Below are 17,033 nucleotides of genomic sequence, written 5' to 3' on the forward strand. Positions count from 1 at the left end.
TTTGTGAGGAGGATCAGCCCTGAGCTAACATCTGATGCCAATCCTCCTCTTTTTTGTGGGGAAGATTGGCCCTGAGCTAACATCCGTGCCCATCTTCCTCTACTTTATATGGGACGCCACGACAGCATGGATCAACAAGCAGTGCCTAGGTGTGCGCCCAGGATCTGAACTGGAGAACCCTGGGCCGCAGCAGCAGAGTGCACGCACTTAACCACTTGCGCCACTGGGCTGGCCCCCCGACATTTTAATAACATATTTAATGTAAATGGTCTAAACAAACCAAGGGGGAAACAGAGATTGTCAGATTAATTCAATAAAAAACAAGGCCCAAATATATGCAGTGTAACAGAAATTCATTTTAATATAATTATATAGAGAGGATGAAAATAAAGCATAGAAAAGATATACCATGGTACCATTAATAAAAGTAAACTGGAGAAACTATACTAATATCACACAATGCAGACTTCAGAATAAGAAAAGTTAATAGGGATAAAACATTTAAAAAATGACAGAAAAGTCAATACCTAAGAAGACATAATAGTCTTAAATATGCACACACAGCAAGAGAGTTCCAAAATACATGAAGTATGACCTGATAGAACTGAAAGGAGAAAAACACAAATCCACTATCCACTTGGAAACTACAACTGTCTTCATTCAGTAATCAGTAGAGCAGGTAGACAGAAAATCAGTAAGGACGTAGGAGACTCAAACACTAGCAACCAACTTGACCTAATGGGCATTAATAGAACACTCCACTCACAGAAGCATAATGCATATTCCAAGTGCACATGGACCATTTATCATGAGAGATGTATTCTGGCCCATAAAATCAGCCTTAAAGCAGTGAAAATAATTGAAATCATACAAACTATGTTATCTGATCATAAGAGATTTAAATGAGAAATTAACAAGAGAAAAACAGTCTAGGTACTGCAAATATTTAAAATTAAACATCATACTTCTAAATACATCAAAGAGAAAGTCTCAAAGGAAATTATAAACATTTTGAAGTAAATGAAAATAAAAATAAAAATACTGCATATCAAAATCAGAAGGTTGTGGTCAAAGCAGTGCTTAGAGGGAAATTTATGGCATAAAATTCTTATACAGTCACATGTCACTTAACGACAAGGAGACATTCTGAGAAATGCGTTAGGTGACTTCATCATTGTGCAAACATCATAGAGCGTACTTACACAGACCTAGGTAGTATAGTGTACTACACACCTATGCTATATGTTATAGCCTATTGCTCCTAGGCTACAAACCTATACAGCATGTTACTATCCTGAGTACTGTAGGCAATATCTAAGCATATCTAAATATAGAAAAGGTATATTAAAAATATAGTATAAAAGACAAAAAATGGTACACTCATATAGGGTACTTACCAGAATGGTGCTTGCAGGGCTAGAGTTTGCTCTGGGTGAGTCACTGAGAGAATGGTGACTAAATGTGAAGGCCTAGGACACTACTGTACACTTCTGTAGACTTTATAAATACTGTACACATAGGCTACACTAAATTTATTAAAAAATTTCTTTCTTCAATAATAAGTTAACCTTACCTTACTGTAACTATTTTATTTTATAAAATTTTAGTTTTTTAAAACTTTTTTGGCTCTTGTAATACAATTATCTTAAAATACAAATACATTGTACATGTATACAAATATACATGAAAACATACAAGAAAATATACAAAAATATTTTCTTTATATTCTTATTCTATAAGCTTTTTTTCTACTTAAATTAATTTTTTTTTTTACTTTTTAAAACTTTTGTTAAAAACTAAAACACAAACACACACATTAGCCTAGGCCTACACAGGGTCAGGATCATCAATAGCACTGCCTTCTACCTCCACATCTTGTCCCACTGAAAGGTATTCATGCATGGAGCTGTCATCTCCTATGATGACAATGTCTTCTTCTGGAACACCTCCTGAAGGATCTGCCTGAGGCTCTTCTTGAAGAGGTGTCACTGTTTTCAGAAATACGTCTGTAGTGGTTTGCTTGGTTGTTTCTTTTTTTCATCATAGATTTGCTTGTAAGCAGATAATGCACCATGAACATTCCTTTCTATTAATGAAGGGGTCCATGTTTTCAAAATTTTTAAGGAGCTCACTAAGATCTGAAGAAGTGTCTGCTAAACCCTTAACTGTGAATTTGCTTGAGGGTTCTTCTTCTTTTTCTCCTCCCGCAGTTTCCTATTCTCTTGTTTGTTTACACCAGCATTACCAAAACACATGAGGAATGTGTTGTGCTATGATGTTACTACAGCTGTGTTGTTGCTAGGTGACAGGAGTTTTTCAGCTCCATTACTGTCTTACGAGATCAACATCATACATGTGGTCTGTTGGTGATGGAAATATTGTTATGTGACACATGACAGTATTAGAAAAGAAGAAGGGTCTTATATCAATATGCTAAGATTCCTGCTTAAGAAATAAGTAAAAAAAGGAACAAATTAAAGCCAAGGAAGCAATGATAGGAAATAATAAAAGAAATAGATAAGAAATCAATAAAATTGAAAACAGTAAAACAATAGAGAAAACAAATAACTAAAAGTTAGGTTTTTTTTTAAAAAAAGAGCAATACAATCATAAAATACTAGCTAGACTGATGAAGAATAAAAGATGGAAGACACAAATTAAGAATATCGGGAATAAAAAAAGCATATCCTTATAGACTATTGACATTAAGCAAAGTAATATTATGAAAAAACTCTTGCCCATAATTTGACAACCTAGATGAAATGGACCAATTCCTTCAGCTATGCAAAATATGAAAACTCACTCAAGAAAAAATAGATAACATGAATAGAAATTTACTAAAGAAATTAAATTTATAATCTGAAATTTTCCTAAAGAGAAAACTCCAAGCCCAGATGATTTCAATGACAAATTCTACCAAATATTTGAGAAAGAATAACAATAATTCTACACAATATCTTCTTAAAATTGGAATAGAAGGAAACACTTCCTGAATCATTTCATGAGGCCAACATTACCATTAACAAAATCAGGTGTAGATATCACAAGAAAGAATCTATAGACAAGAGTTATTCACAGGCAGAGAAGCAAAAACCCTTAACAGAATATTAGTAAATCAAATGTACTAGTATATTAAAAGGATAATATATCAAGACACAGTAGAGTTTATCACAAGAATGTCAGGTTAGTGTAACGTTAAAGAACAATCAATGTATCTCAACATATTAACAGATTAAAGAAGAATGAAATCACATGATTATCTCAATAGATGAAGAAAAATCATTCAATAAAATTTAACTTCTATTCATAATAAAAAGCTCCCAACACCAATGAATAGGTCACCCAAACAGAAGATCAATAAGGAAACATTGGCCTTAAATGACACATTTGACCAATTGGGCTTAGTATATATATATAGAACATTCCTTCCAAAAACCACAGATTACACATTCTTTTCAAGTGCACATGGCACATTCTCCAGAGTAGATCCTGTATTAGGCTACAAAACAAGTCTCAATAAATATAAGAAGATTGAAATAATACCAAGCATATTTTCTGACCTCAAAGGTATGAAACTGGAAATCAACTACAGGAAGAAAATTGGAAAAGCCACAAATATGTGGAGATTATACAAAATGCTACCGAACAGTGATTGGATCAATGAAGAAATCAAAGGAGAAATCAAAAAATACCTGGAGACAAATGACTATACGATATGCCACAATTTATGGGATAGAGCAAAAGCAGTTTTAAGAGGGACATTTATAGCAATACAGGCCTACCTCAACAAACAAGAAAAATTTCAAATAAACAAACTAAGACTGTACCTAAAGGAAATGGAAAAAGAAGAAGAAACAAAGTCCAAAATCAGTTGAAGGAAGGAAATAATAAAAATTAGGGCAGAAATAAATGAAATGGAGACTAAAAATCAATAGAAAAAAAATCAATGAAACTAACAACTGGCTCTTTGAAATGGTAAACAAAATTGATAAGCCTTTAGCTAGACTCACCAAGAAAAAGAGAGAGAAGACTCAAATAAAATCAGAAATGAAAGAGGAGAAATTACAGCTGACAACTCAGAAATACAAAAGATTATAAGAGAATACTACGAAAAGATATATGCAACAAACTGGATAATCTAGAAGAAATGGATAAATTCTTAGAATTATACAACCTTTCAAAACTGAATCAAGAAGAAATACAGAATTTGAATAGACCAATCACCAGTAAGGAGATTGAAATTGTAATCAAAAACTTCCCAAAAAATAACAGTCCAGGACCAGACAGCTTCCCTGGTGAATTCTACCAAACATTCAAAGAAGACTTAATACCTGTACTTCTCAAACTCTTCTAAAAACTTGAAGAGGAGGGGAAGCTTCCTAACTCATTCAACAAAGACAACATTACCCTAATAACAAAACCAGACAAGGATAACACAAAAAAGATAAATTACAGGCCAATATCACTGATGAACATTGATGCAAAAATCCTCAACAAAATACTAGCAAATCGAATACAACAATACGTTAAAAAGATTGTACCCCATGATCAAGTGGGATTTATTCCAGGGATGCAGGGATAGTTCAACATCTGCAAACCAATCAATGTGGTACACCACAGTAACAAAATGAAGAATAAAAATCACATGATGATCTCAATAGATGCAGAGAAAACATTTGACAAGATACAGTATCCATTTATGATAAAAACTCTGAATAAAACGGGTATAGAAGGAAAGTACCTCAAGATAATAAAGGTCATATATGACAAACACACAGATAATATCATTGTCAATGGAGAAAAACTGAAAGCTATCCCTCTCAGAACAGGAAACAGACAAAGTTGCTCACTTTCACCACTCTTATTTAACATAGTGTTGGAGGTCCTAGTCAGAGCAATCAGGCAAAAAAACAAATAAAAAGGAATCAAATTGGAAAGGAAGAAGTGAAACTGTCACTATTTACAGATGACATGATTTTATATAGAGAAAACCCTAAAGAATCCACCAAAAAACTTTTAAAAATAGTAAATGAATACGATAAAGTTGCAGGATACCAAATCAACATACAAAAAATCAGTTTTGCTTCTGTACACTAACAACAAAGTAGCAGAAAGAGAAATTAAGAATACAGTCCCATTCATAATTGCAACAAAAAAAATAAAATACCTAGGAAGAAACTTAACAAAAGAGGTGAAAGACCTGTACACTGAAAACTATAAAACATTGTTGAAAGTCATAGAAGAAGACACAAAGAAATGGAAAGATATTCCATGCTCTTGGATTGGAAGAACTAACATAGTTAAAATGCCCATGCTTCCTAAAGCACTCTACAGATTCAATGCAATTCCTATCTTAGTTCCAATGACTTTTTTCACAAAAATAGAACAAAGAATCCTAAAATTTATATGAAACAACAAAACACCTCAAATAGCCAAAGCAATCCTGAAGAAAAAGAACAAAGCTGGAGGAATCACACTCCCTGACTTCAAAATATACTACAAAGCTATAGTAGTCAAAACAGCATGATACTGGCACAAAAACAGACACATATATCAGTGAAACAGAATCAAGAGCCCAAAATAAACCCACACATCTATGGACAGGTAATTTTCGACAAGGGAACCAAGAACATGCAATAGAGACAGGAAAGTCTCTTCAATAAATGGTGCTGGGAAATTTGGACAGCTATATGCAAAAGAATGAAAGTAGACCCTTATTTTACATCATACATAAAAATTAACTCAAAATTGGTTAAAGACTTGAATGTAAGACCTGAAAACATCAAACATCTAGGAGAAAACATAGGCAGTATGCTCTTTGACATCAGTCTTAGCAGCATATTTTCAAGTACCAGGTCTAACTGGGCAAGGGAAACAATAGAAAAAATAAACAAATGGGACTACATCAAACTAAAAGATTCTGCATAGCAAAGGAAACCATTAACAAAACACAAAGACATCCTAACACATGGGAGAACATATTCGCAAACCATATATCTGATAAGAGGTTAATATCCAAAATGTATAAAGAACTCATACATCTCAACAACAAAAAACTAACAACCCAATTAAAAAGTAGGCAAAAGATCTGAACAGATATTTTTCCAAAGAAGATATAGCAATGGCCAACAGGAACATGAAAAGATGTTAACATCACTAATTATTAGGGAAATGCAAGTCAAAACTACAGTGATAACTTTGCTCCCATCAGAATGGCTATAATTAACAAGACAGGAAATAATAAGTGTTGGAGTGGATGTGGAGAAAAGGGAACTCTCATACACTGCTGGTGGCAGTGCAAACTCGTGCAGCTACTATGGAAAACAGTATGGAGATTCCTCAAAAAATTAAGAATAGAACTACCTTATGATCCAGCTATTCCACTTCTAGGTATTATCCAAAGAATGTGCAAGAACAAATGCATAAAGATTGCATAAAGATGTTCACTGCAATCACTGCATTATTGACAATAACCAAGACTTGGAAGCAACCTAAGTGTCCATGAAGGGATGAATGGATAAAGAAGATGCAGTATATATACACAATGGAATACTACTCAGTCATAAAAAAGAATACAGTCTGGCCATTTGTGACAACATGGATGGACCTTGAGGGTATTATGCTAAGCGAAATAAGTAAGAAGGAGAAAGTCAGATACCATATGATCTCATTCATAAATAGAAGAGAAAAGTAGCAGAAAACAAACACATAGACACAGAGATTGGATTGGTGGTTACCAGAGGGGAAGAGGGAGGGAGGAGGATGAAAGGGTTGAGTAAGCACATGTGTATGGTGATGGATTGTAATTAGTCTTGGGGTGGTGAACATTATTTAATCTACACAGAAATCAAAATATGATATACACCTGAAATTTATATAATGTTATAAACCAACATTACCATGATAAAAAAAAAAGTAGCTCAACAAAAAATATGAAGTAAAAAAATAAAAACCTCCCAGCACACTATGACTTGAAGAGAAATTCCTCAATTTGATACAGGGAACCTATGAAAAAGCTAGAACCAACATCGTGCTTAAGAAAGAAAAACTGAATTCTTTATCCTAAGATCAGGAACAAGGCAAGGAAGTCAACTGCCAACAATTCTGTTTAACACTGTACTGGAGATTGTAGCCAGTGCAATAAGTTAAGAAAAAAAAGAAAGCATCCACATTTAACAAGAAGAAATAAACTATCTTTATTCACAGATGACATGACCATCTGAGTAGAAAATTCCATGGAATCTAAAAAAGAAAAAGACCCTAAAACAAAAAAATACTAGAATAAGTGAGTTTGGCAAGGTTGTAGGATATAGAGTAAATATAGAAAAATAATTTTATTTCTCTATACCAGCAACAATTAGAAAAAAATTTTAAAAAAATATATCATTTGCAATAGCATAAAAATATGAAATACTTAGGGATAAATATAATAAAATGTTCAAAATCTGTACACTGAAAATTATAATACATTGCTGAGAGAAATTAGAGACAACATAAGTAATTAAAAGCTATACATTATTTATCATTAGAAAACTCAGTATTTCTTTTTTTCTGAGGAAGATTCCCCCTGAGCTAACATCCATTGCCAATCTCTCTCATTTTTTTGCCTGGGGAAGATTAGCCCTGAGCTAACATCTGTGCCAACCTCCGTCTATTTTGTATGTGGGTCACCACCACAGAATGGCTGATGAGTGTTGTAGGTCCGTGCTGGGAATCTGAACCTGCAAACCTGGGGCACTGTAGTGGAGCACGCCGAACTTAAGCACTAGGCCACAGGGCCAGCCCCGTTAGTATTTTTTTTTTTTGTGAGGAAGATTAGCCCTGAGCTAACGTGTGTTGCCACTCCTCCTCTTTTTGCTGGGGAGATTGACCCTGGGCTAACATCCGTGCCCATCTTCCTCCACTTAATATGGGATGCTGCCACAGCACCGCTTGACAAGGGGTGAGTTGTGCATGCCCGGGATCTGAACCCCAGTCCGCCACAGCAGAGCGCACACATTTAACTGCTACACCACCGGGCCGGCCCCTCCCTCAGTATTTTTTAAAGTGTCATTTCTCCTCAAATTTATCTATTGATTTAGTGCAATCCTAATCAAGTTCCAGAAGAAGTATTTTGTAAAATTTAACATGATAATTCTAAAATATCTATGGGAATGCAAAGGAACAGAATAGCAAAAAGACAAAGAAACATAAAATAAAAAACTTTGAAAAAGAAAAACAAATTTGGAGAACTTACTCCACCCGATTTCAAGACTTATAAAGCTACACAGATTGAAACAGTGTGGTATTGGCACGAAAATACACAAATAGAACTATAGAGCAGAATAGATAGTTAACAAATAGACTTACACATGTCAACACTTCATTTCTTTGTGAGGAAGATTGGCCCTGAGCTAAGATCTGTTGTCAGTCTTCCTCTATTTTGTATGTGGGTTGCCACCACAACATGGCTTGATGAGTGGTGTAGGTCAGCACCCAGCATCTGAACCTGTGAACCCAGGCTGCTGAAGTGGAGCACACCGGGTTTAACTGCTATGCCATCGGGCCGGCCCCAACAATTCATTTTTGACAAATATGAAAAGGCAATTCAGTGGAGAAAGGATAATATTTTCACATAGCAATGTTGCAATAACTGGATATCCATATGTAAAAGAAAAAACAGAACTTCAATTTATATCTTGCACCACATGCAAAAATGTACTCTAAACAGATTATAGACCTACAAGTAAAACCTAAAATTGTAAAGCTTCTAGAGGAATATGTAAGGGAAAATCTTTGTCACCTTGGATTAGGAAATGATTTCTTAAATACATTAAATAAGCAATAATTTAACTACTTCAAAATTAAGAACTCCTGATCTTTAAAAGACACTGTTAAGGATATTGAAGTGATATCTACACCCCTATGTTTATTGCAGCATTATTCACAATACTAAGATATGGAAACAACCTAAGTGTCTGTCAATGAATGAATGGATAAAGAAGATGTAGTATACATATATATATATATACACACACAAAAGAATATTATTCAGCCATGAGAAAGAAGAAAATCCTGCCATTGCAGCAACTTGGATGGAATTTGAGGGCATTATGTTAAGCACAATAAGCCAGAAAAAGACAAATACTTCACGGTATCACTTATACGTGGAATCTAAAAAAAAAAATCAAACTCATAGAAAGAGAGAGAAGAAAAGTGGTTGCTGGAGGTGAGAGGGTCAGGGAAACAGAGTTTGGTAAAAGGGTACAAACTTTCAGCTATAAGATTAATAAGGTCTGAGGGTGTAATGTAAAACATGGTGACTATAGATGACAACACTATATTGTACAATTGAAATTTGCAAAATGAGTAGAACTTAAATGTTCTCACCAAAAAAAAAAGATGAGTATGTAAGGTAATGGATATGTTAATTAACTAGATGGGGGAGAATACTTTCACAAAGTATACATATATCAAATCACCATGATGAACACTTTAAACATTTTACAATATCATTTGTGAATTATACCTCAAATAAGCTGAAATTAAAAAAATAAATAAATAAAATATAAAGACATTGTTAAGAGAATAAAAAGGCAAGCCAAAAGCAAGAATAAGTATTTGCAACTCACTGGTATCTGGGATATATAAAGAACTCTCAGAACTCAAGAATAAGAAAACAAAAAGCCGGGTTGAAAATGGGCAGAGATTTGCATAGATGCTTTTCCAAAACAGAACAGCACATAAGCATGTAAAATGATGCTCGGAAAGACTGACCACACCAAGTGTTGGCGTGGATATGGAGCACCTGGTACTCTCATACGTTGCTAGTGGAATATAAAATGGTACAACCACTTTGGAAAACAGTTTGGCAGCTTTTGAAAATGTTCAATATACATCTATTGTATGACCCAGTCATTCTACATCCAGGTATTTACCCACAATAAATAAAAACTTATGTCCCTACAAAGACTTATAAATGAGTGTTCACAGAAGCTTATTTGTAACAGCCAAACCTGGAAAATATCCAAATGCCCATAAGTAGGTGAATAGATCTTGTCTGGTATACATACAATTAAACACTACTCAGCAATAAAAAGTAATGAACTATTGATATAAGAAACATCCTGGATGAATGTAAAATAATTCTGAGTGAAAGAAACCAGACAAAAATATTACTACTGTAAGTCTAGGTAATGCAAACTGATCAGCAGTGTCACAAAGCATAGCAGTTTTTGCCTGGGGATGGTGGAAGCAGCAAGAGGCAGCAGAAAGTGATTACAAATGGGCGTGAGAAAAGTTTGGAGAACGATAGATATGTTCATTACCTTGATTTTGGTGAAGTTTTCCTGAACGTGTACATAAGTCAAAACTTAGCAGGCAGGCCCCACTGCTTAGCGGTTAGGTGCGCGAGCTCCTCCGCTGGCGGCCCAGGTTCGGATACGGGCAGACACAAATGCACCTCTTCTCCAGCCATGCTGAGGCCGCGTCCCACATACAGCAACTAGAAGGATGTGTAGCTATGACATACAACTATCTACTGGGGCTTTGGGGGAAAAAATAAATAAATAAATAAAATTATAAAAAAAAAAACTTAGCAAATTGTACACTTAAAATATGCAATTTATTGTGTTAGTCGTAAGTCAATAAAACTTAAAAATAATCTCTCTTTGAGAAAATATCAGTTAAAGCATACGGCCCTTATATTGTTCATACTCTCAGTTCATTAAAGCAGTTCAGGACAAAGATAAAACTAAGTGTTCTGACATCAAGTAAAATATTCCAAAACTGCAGAAATCAGTTTAAGGATGTGGACTCCATACTTTCTGTTTAAATTTCTTAATTGATTAGTGCTTCAGGGTAAAAATAAAACTAAAAGAGTGTTTTCCAGTGAAATCTTTAAATTGGATAAAAATGATTCACTAGAAAGGTCAGATTCCCACATAACATGACAGCATTAAGATGGTCTCTATTATATAGAGGAATCTATGAGGAAAATAAAACAGAGATGTGAACATTTCTGAGAACTAAGAAAAAGATGCTTGTTTATTTGCAGTTGGCCTGTCCCTGCTGCACCATTGCATACTGGATGTGTGGGCGAGGGTGGATAGGAACAGGTAATTCATCATGTTACTTTGTAAATGTCTGTGTCAAGAGGAGCCAAGTCCAGACCAGAGATCTGAGAATCTGAGCTGTACTTATCCAGCTTTGTCTTGGGTTATCTTTCTTAGGGAGATGAGAGAATGTTCTACATGAAGGAAGAGGGAGTAAAATTGTACTTTATGACTAGAAGTGCAGACGGTGGAAGAGACACTTGCCACTCTCTAAATGTCCATGTGCACCTTATATTTCCCAGACCCTTGCAATTAGCTCGGGTATGTGATTTGTTCAAGACAATGGGGGCTTTAAGCAAAATTATGTGTACTTTTGGGCTGATTTATTGAAGAGGTTGAGCATGAACCTCTATGTCCATCTCTTCCCCAGTGATGGACTTTGAAGGCCAGATGTTGGGTGTTAGATATTCCATTAGCCTGCATTTCTGAGAGACTACACGGAGAAGAACTGCCCCTGCCCCACCCTGCACTTTTAAACTCAATTGGTTATGTAATGTGAACCAAGAAATGAACCTTTTATGAAACTGACATTTTGGATGCTACAGCGTAACCTATCCTGTCATGTTTCAATGAGAATTAAAAAGCTCCTCAATAATTAATAGCCAACAAAAGTGAAATAATGATGGTTATGTTTTATTTATATCTCATCAGAATTAAAGATGCCTAAGCAAATAGGATCACTCCAATGTAAAGAAAGTTATGAAAAAGGTATACAGATATTATACTCAGGGTCCATGAGGAAAAAATGCTATATGTTTGGTGTTTTCTTAAACAGTTTTATTGAGATATAATTCACATACCATAAAATCCACCCATTTAAAGGTCCATTTGATGGTTTTTAATATACTCACAGATATGTGCAACCATCAACATATTCAATTTTAAAACATTTTCATCATCTCACAAAGAAACCCAACACCCTTTAGCTCTCACCTCTATATTTTCTCATTTATTTAAATATGTATCTCTATTTTGTGTTTTAACAAACCAGCATTCAAATTCTAATGCACAGCTTTACATGGAAATTATAAGCAAACTCACAGCAGCAGGTAATATATCTGCCTAGAACAATCATTGTCTGAGATCTGGAGAAGAATAAAGGTGATTTTCCCAAAGAAATTTAAGATTTCAGAGAACACCGGAGGCATTCTTTTCTTTGCCAGTGGACATCAAAATACAGGAAAAAGAAGCAAATTGAACATGAGAGCTTCAGATGCACAAATCTGTAACACCTCATTTATAAATCAGTGGAGAACTGAAGGCCGAGATTCCCTGTCGGCAGACATGGCAAGCACATTGAAGAAGATATTTATGATCCTTTATGCTGGAGAATTCATGATGGGCATTTTGGGAAATGGATTCATTGTATTGGTTAACTGTATGGACTGGATCAGGAGCTGGAAGTTCTCCCTGATTGACTTTATTCTCACCTGCTTGGCTATTTCCAGAATATTTCTGCTGTGCACAATAGTTTCATTTATAGGCTTAAAATCAATCAATGAGGAAATATGGTACAATAATAATGTACTGAGAAGTTTGGAAATCCTCTGGACAGGATCCAATCATTTCTGTGTGATCTGTACCACCTGCCTCAGTGTCTTCTATTTCCTCAAGATAGCCAACTTTTCTAATCCCATTTTCCTCTGGATGAAGTGGAGAATTCACAAGGTGCTTCTCACTCTTGTGCTGGGGGAAGCCCTCTCTTTCTGTTTGCACCTTTTCTTTAAGGAGACAGTAGTTAGGAGCCTGATCAAAAACCAGGGAAACACTGAACAAAATGTGACCTGGAACTTCACAGTGAGAAAATATGATTTATTAACTTCTCAGATGCTTTTTGACATAATGTTCATCATCCCCTTTGTAGTGCCACTGGCCTCCCTACTCCTTTTAATCCTGTCCTTATGGAGCCACACCAGGCAGATGAAGGGCACAGGTTCTAGGGATTCTAGCACAGAGGCCCATGTGAGAGCCATGAAGTGTATGATTTCATTCCTACTCCTCTTCTTCTTGTACTGTTTGACTCATATTATGATAAATTCAGCCTATGCCATTCTAGACAGTTTTGTGGCAAAGATTCTTGCTAATGTGCTCGTGTTTTTCTATCCATCTGGCCACCCATTTCTTCTGATTTTATGGAACAGCAAACTGAAACAGGCTTCTCTCAGTGTCCTGAGGAAGCTGAAGTGTTGCCTGAATCTAAGGAAACCTACGTTCCCATAAACATGCCTGAAAGGATTGTGATTTTCCCAAGACAACAAATAGGACTCCATGCACATCTCCTTCGTGTATCCCAACTTCTTTTATTCTGTTTTGTGATTGGTCATTGAGCCTTATTGAAAATATCTGCCTGGAATAAGTTAAAAGAAAAAGACTTTGCTGTTTCCATCAGAATAATGAAGATATAATTAACAGTAAAATTAGAATATATGGATAATGCATTTTATGTTAGGCAAAATACTAGGCATTTTAGTGTTATCTCATATAATTTCTAGTATATTGATTTGATATACAAATACTTATAGAATATCTATGAATATGTATTACTATAGATATATTTATACACATAAAAATACATATAGATTTAATTTATAATGAAGGGTAAATATTGTAAGATTCATTTAAAACTAGAAAGGGGCAAGAAAATAAGAACCGTAAATATGTTGAGTAATAATGTTAAAACTTTATAAAAAATAAATAATGCTCATATGAACACAGAAATAAAGTCATCTGAAACTCTCAGGCCATTTGTGGTAATTTCCTAATACAAGTCATGACTTGTTAATATTTCAAACAAAATGCATCAAGGAACAATTAAGTGCCTCAATCATAAAACAAGAGCCTAACTAGCAGCCTTCGAATTTGGAATGTAAATCTTTGGAACATTCGTCCAGTTATTAATAGAAGCGAAAAGCAAAGATGTATTTCAGAAAAGATCAGGAACTCTAGGACATGGCAGTAGCAGTACAGCAAATTGCGTTTCATAAAAATCTCTTAGCAAGAAAATAAATTCCTGAAAGACAAAAGAATCATGAGCAATCACATAGGTGCAAGATTTAAGTTCAATAAAAAATGAGTACACTAAAAAAAACAATATAACCAAGGATCAAAGAGAGAAAAAAAAAAAAGTAATGCATGGTGAAGCAAAAGGAGAAAATACAATTCCAGAGGAGCTTTAAATAGCAAGATGACTTTGGCTAACAACTGGGGTAAACTCTCAAAGAAAGAGGATATTGCATGTAAGCAAGAAAAGGTTTTGATTATTAATACTTAAGAGGATCTGCAATTGATCAATTTGCAAGACTGTTAAACACATTTTTAAAAAGCAATAATATAGAAAATTAAATTAGTAAAATTAAAGCTAAAATGCAGAAAAGTATCTTAGACAATGTAGATCCTCAAAACATGACTGTCTCTTTGATGCAGTCAGACTTAATTTTCAAATATTTTCTTTAATTCTTTATTAGTTTTCCTCTCTTCCTCCTCTCTCTTTCATAATGTAGCATGTTCTGATTCCCCATATTGGTATTGTTGCCTATTGTCTAGCATGATTTTAAACCAAGAAGAACATAATACTTAAAATGCAGACTTGCTCACCAGGAGAGACTACTTTGCTCAGTTCTTGATATTTAGCAAGTATTTGCTGGACGAGTAAACAAATGGATTCAAAATATGTTCCAAATATCACCAAGACCATGGGAATTTTGTTGAGATACAAGAATAGTGCTTGGAAAGAAAGATTTTGATTTCTGATTATATCACAACTGTCAAGATTAAGTATAGCAAGTCCAGAGACATAAAAACTCCAGAATAATGAAATAAATATTTGAAAATTCTAACACCTCATTACCTATGGCTGGTGGCTTAGCATGACTTAAAATTGTATTTGGGAAAGAATGAACAGAGAATGAACTGGTGTGTTAAATATTTGGCTGTGCACCCATAACAGGTGTCTAGGTGTCCTCCCGTTGCAGCACCCATTAGAACCAGACTATTTCTTAAACATATGCCACACAGCGTCTCAAATAAGTAAATGAATAACAGAGAAAACACATGACCTAGAAAATACAAGGCTCAATGTAAAGTGTACAGTATAGTTTATTTTGAAGGACAAATATAGAAAACACTTACAATGCAGAATAGTTTTACATTTTTCTCATTCCCCAGGTATAGTCCTAGTCGGGTGCTAAGTGTTACTCATTATGTCTGGATTATCAGGAATCCCATGTTTTGACAGTAGTCACTTGTTTACATTTTTTTTCCAGCAAATAAAACTTTACTTCATTTATTTCACCTTTTTCTGTCATAGCTTTTTTAGTTTGTAAGCAACAAGATTTAAGATTGCTGTGTGACTTTCTGTTGCTATATTGCAAAAAATGTATTTATTTCAGAAAACATGTTTTTTTTAAAGCCCATAAAAGGATAAATCATAGAAAAACAAATGGGGCGGAATTAACGATGTGTAAGTGTTAGATGTACAACATGTTGGTTTGATACTTTTATGTATTGCAACATGATTGCTACATTTCTTTTTTGTGTTCAGAACAACTGAGATCTAGTCTCCTAGCAACTTTTAAGTTTATAACACAGTACTGTTGATTATAATCACTATGCTGTGCATTAGATCTCCAGAACATATTTATTTACTAGTTGCAAGTTTGTACCTTCAAGCAAGATCTCCCTCAATTCCTCCAATTCCCCAGCCCCTGGTAACTGCTATTCTACTCCATTTTACAAGTTCAGCTTTTTTAGATTCCATATATAAGGGATATCATACAAATTTGTCTTTCTCTGTCTGAATCATCCCACTTCGCCAAGTGAGTGGTCACTTGCTTTTAATTCCCTCCTTGGGAAGTTTAATGTAGATATGGGATGCCTGCATTTTAAGATGGTATAAAATAAAAATGTTTTGTCTAGGTGTGATACAAATGCACCTTATATTCAAAAAGTTGGACTTAGTGGCATGAAAGCAAAAAGCAAATTTATTCTTTTTCACCACTGCCCCTACAACCCTGTTTTGTTGAGTTATTCTTCCCTTTCAAGTATAAAACCTTAGCCAAAAGTCATAGTTTCTATCGTCACTCACATGTTAAGTCCAGTCCAGGCTAAAAACAAAGCTTGACTCTGTCATTCAATGTAAAACTTCTCCCACTCACTGTTTTCAGACCCCATTGAAGCCTGAAAACCTGACAGAGGAAAGGTTGTTTTGCTGCAGACTTGTTCTTCTCCCCCTCATCTCAGCTGGTTTTGGTTCCTTTATGGTTGTATATGTAGCTAATGTCATCTATACTTCTCTTTTGGCTGTGGAAAGCTGTCAATCATAGCAGATATTTTAATACAGACTCATTCTTCCATAGCCATCTATGTCAGTGGTCTCTAAGGCCACCCTCAAGTTTGATGACTCACAAGAAATACTCAGAGGACTCAGGCAAGATTTTAGTCACAGTTACACTTTATTCCACTGAAAGGATACAGATTAAAATCAGCAAAGGCTAAGGGTGCATGAAATGGTGTCCAGGAGAAAACAGGCACAAACTTTCAGTTGTCCTCTCCCAGTGGAGTCATACGAACAGCACTTGGTTCAACCAGTAATAATGTATGAAAACATGTATGATGTATTGCCAACCAGAAAAACTCACTGGAGCCTTGATGTCTGGGGTTTTTATTGGGAATTAGTCATATGGACATGGAGCACCCATGTGATTGATCATAACTACTTATTCTCCAGCCGTCTCAGAGGTCAAACTGATACAGCATGGCTCTAGGGCCCATGTGAACAAAATATGGCTCACCATAAATCACACTGTTAGTGGAAATCTTCTGATGTGGCTCCAGGCCCCAGGTGTACAAAGACTCTATTACAAGGTAGGATATTCCAAGAGCCAGTCAGGGGCCAGACCTTTCTTAGGAATATGCAGGGTATGAGCATCCCAAGCTTGCTGA

Source organism: Diceros bicornis, chromosome 17 (genome assembly GCF_020826845.1).
Source record: "Diceros bicornis minor isolate mBicDic1 chromosome 17, mDicBic1.mat.cur, whole genome shotgun sequence".
NCBI lineage: Eukaryota > Metazoa > Chordata > Mammalia > Perissodactyla > Rhinocerotidae > Diceros > Diceros bicornis.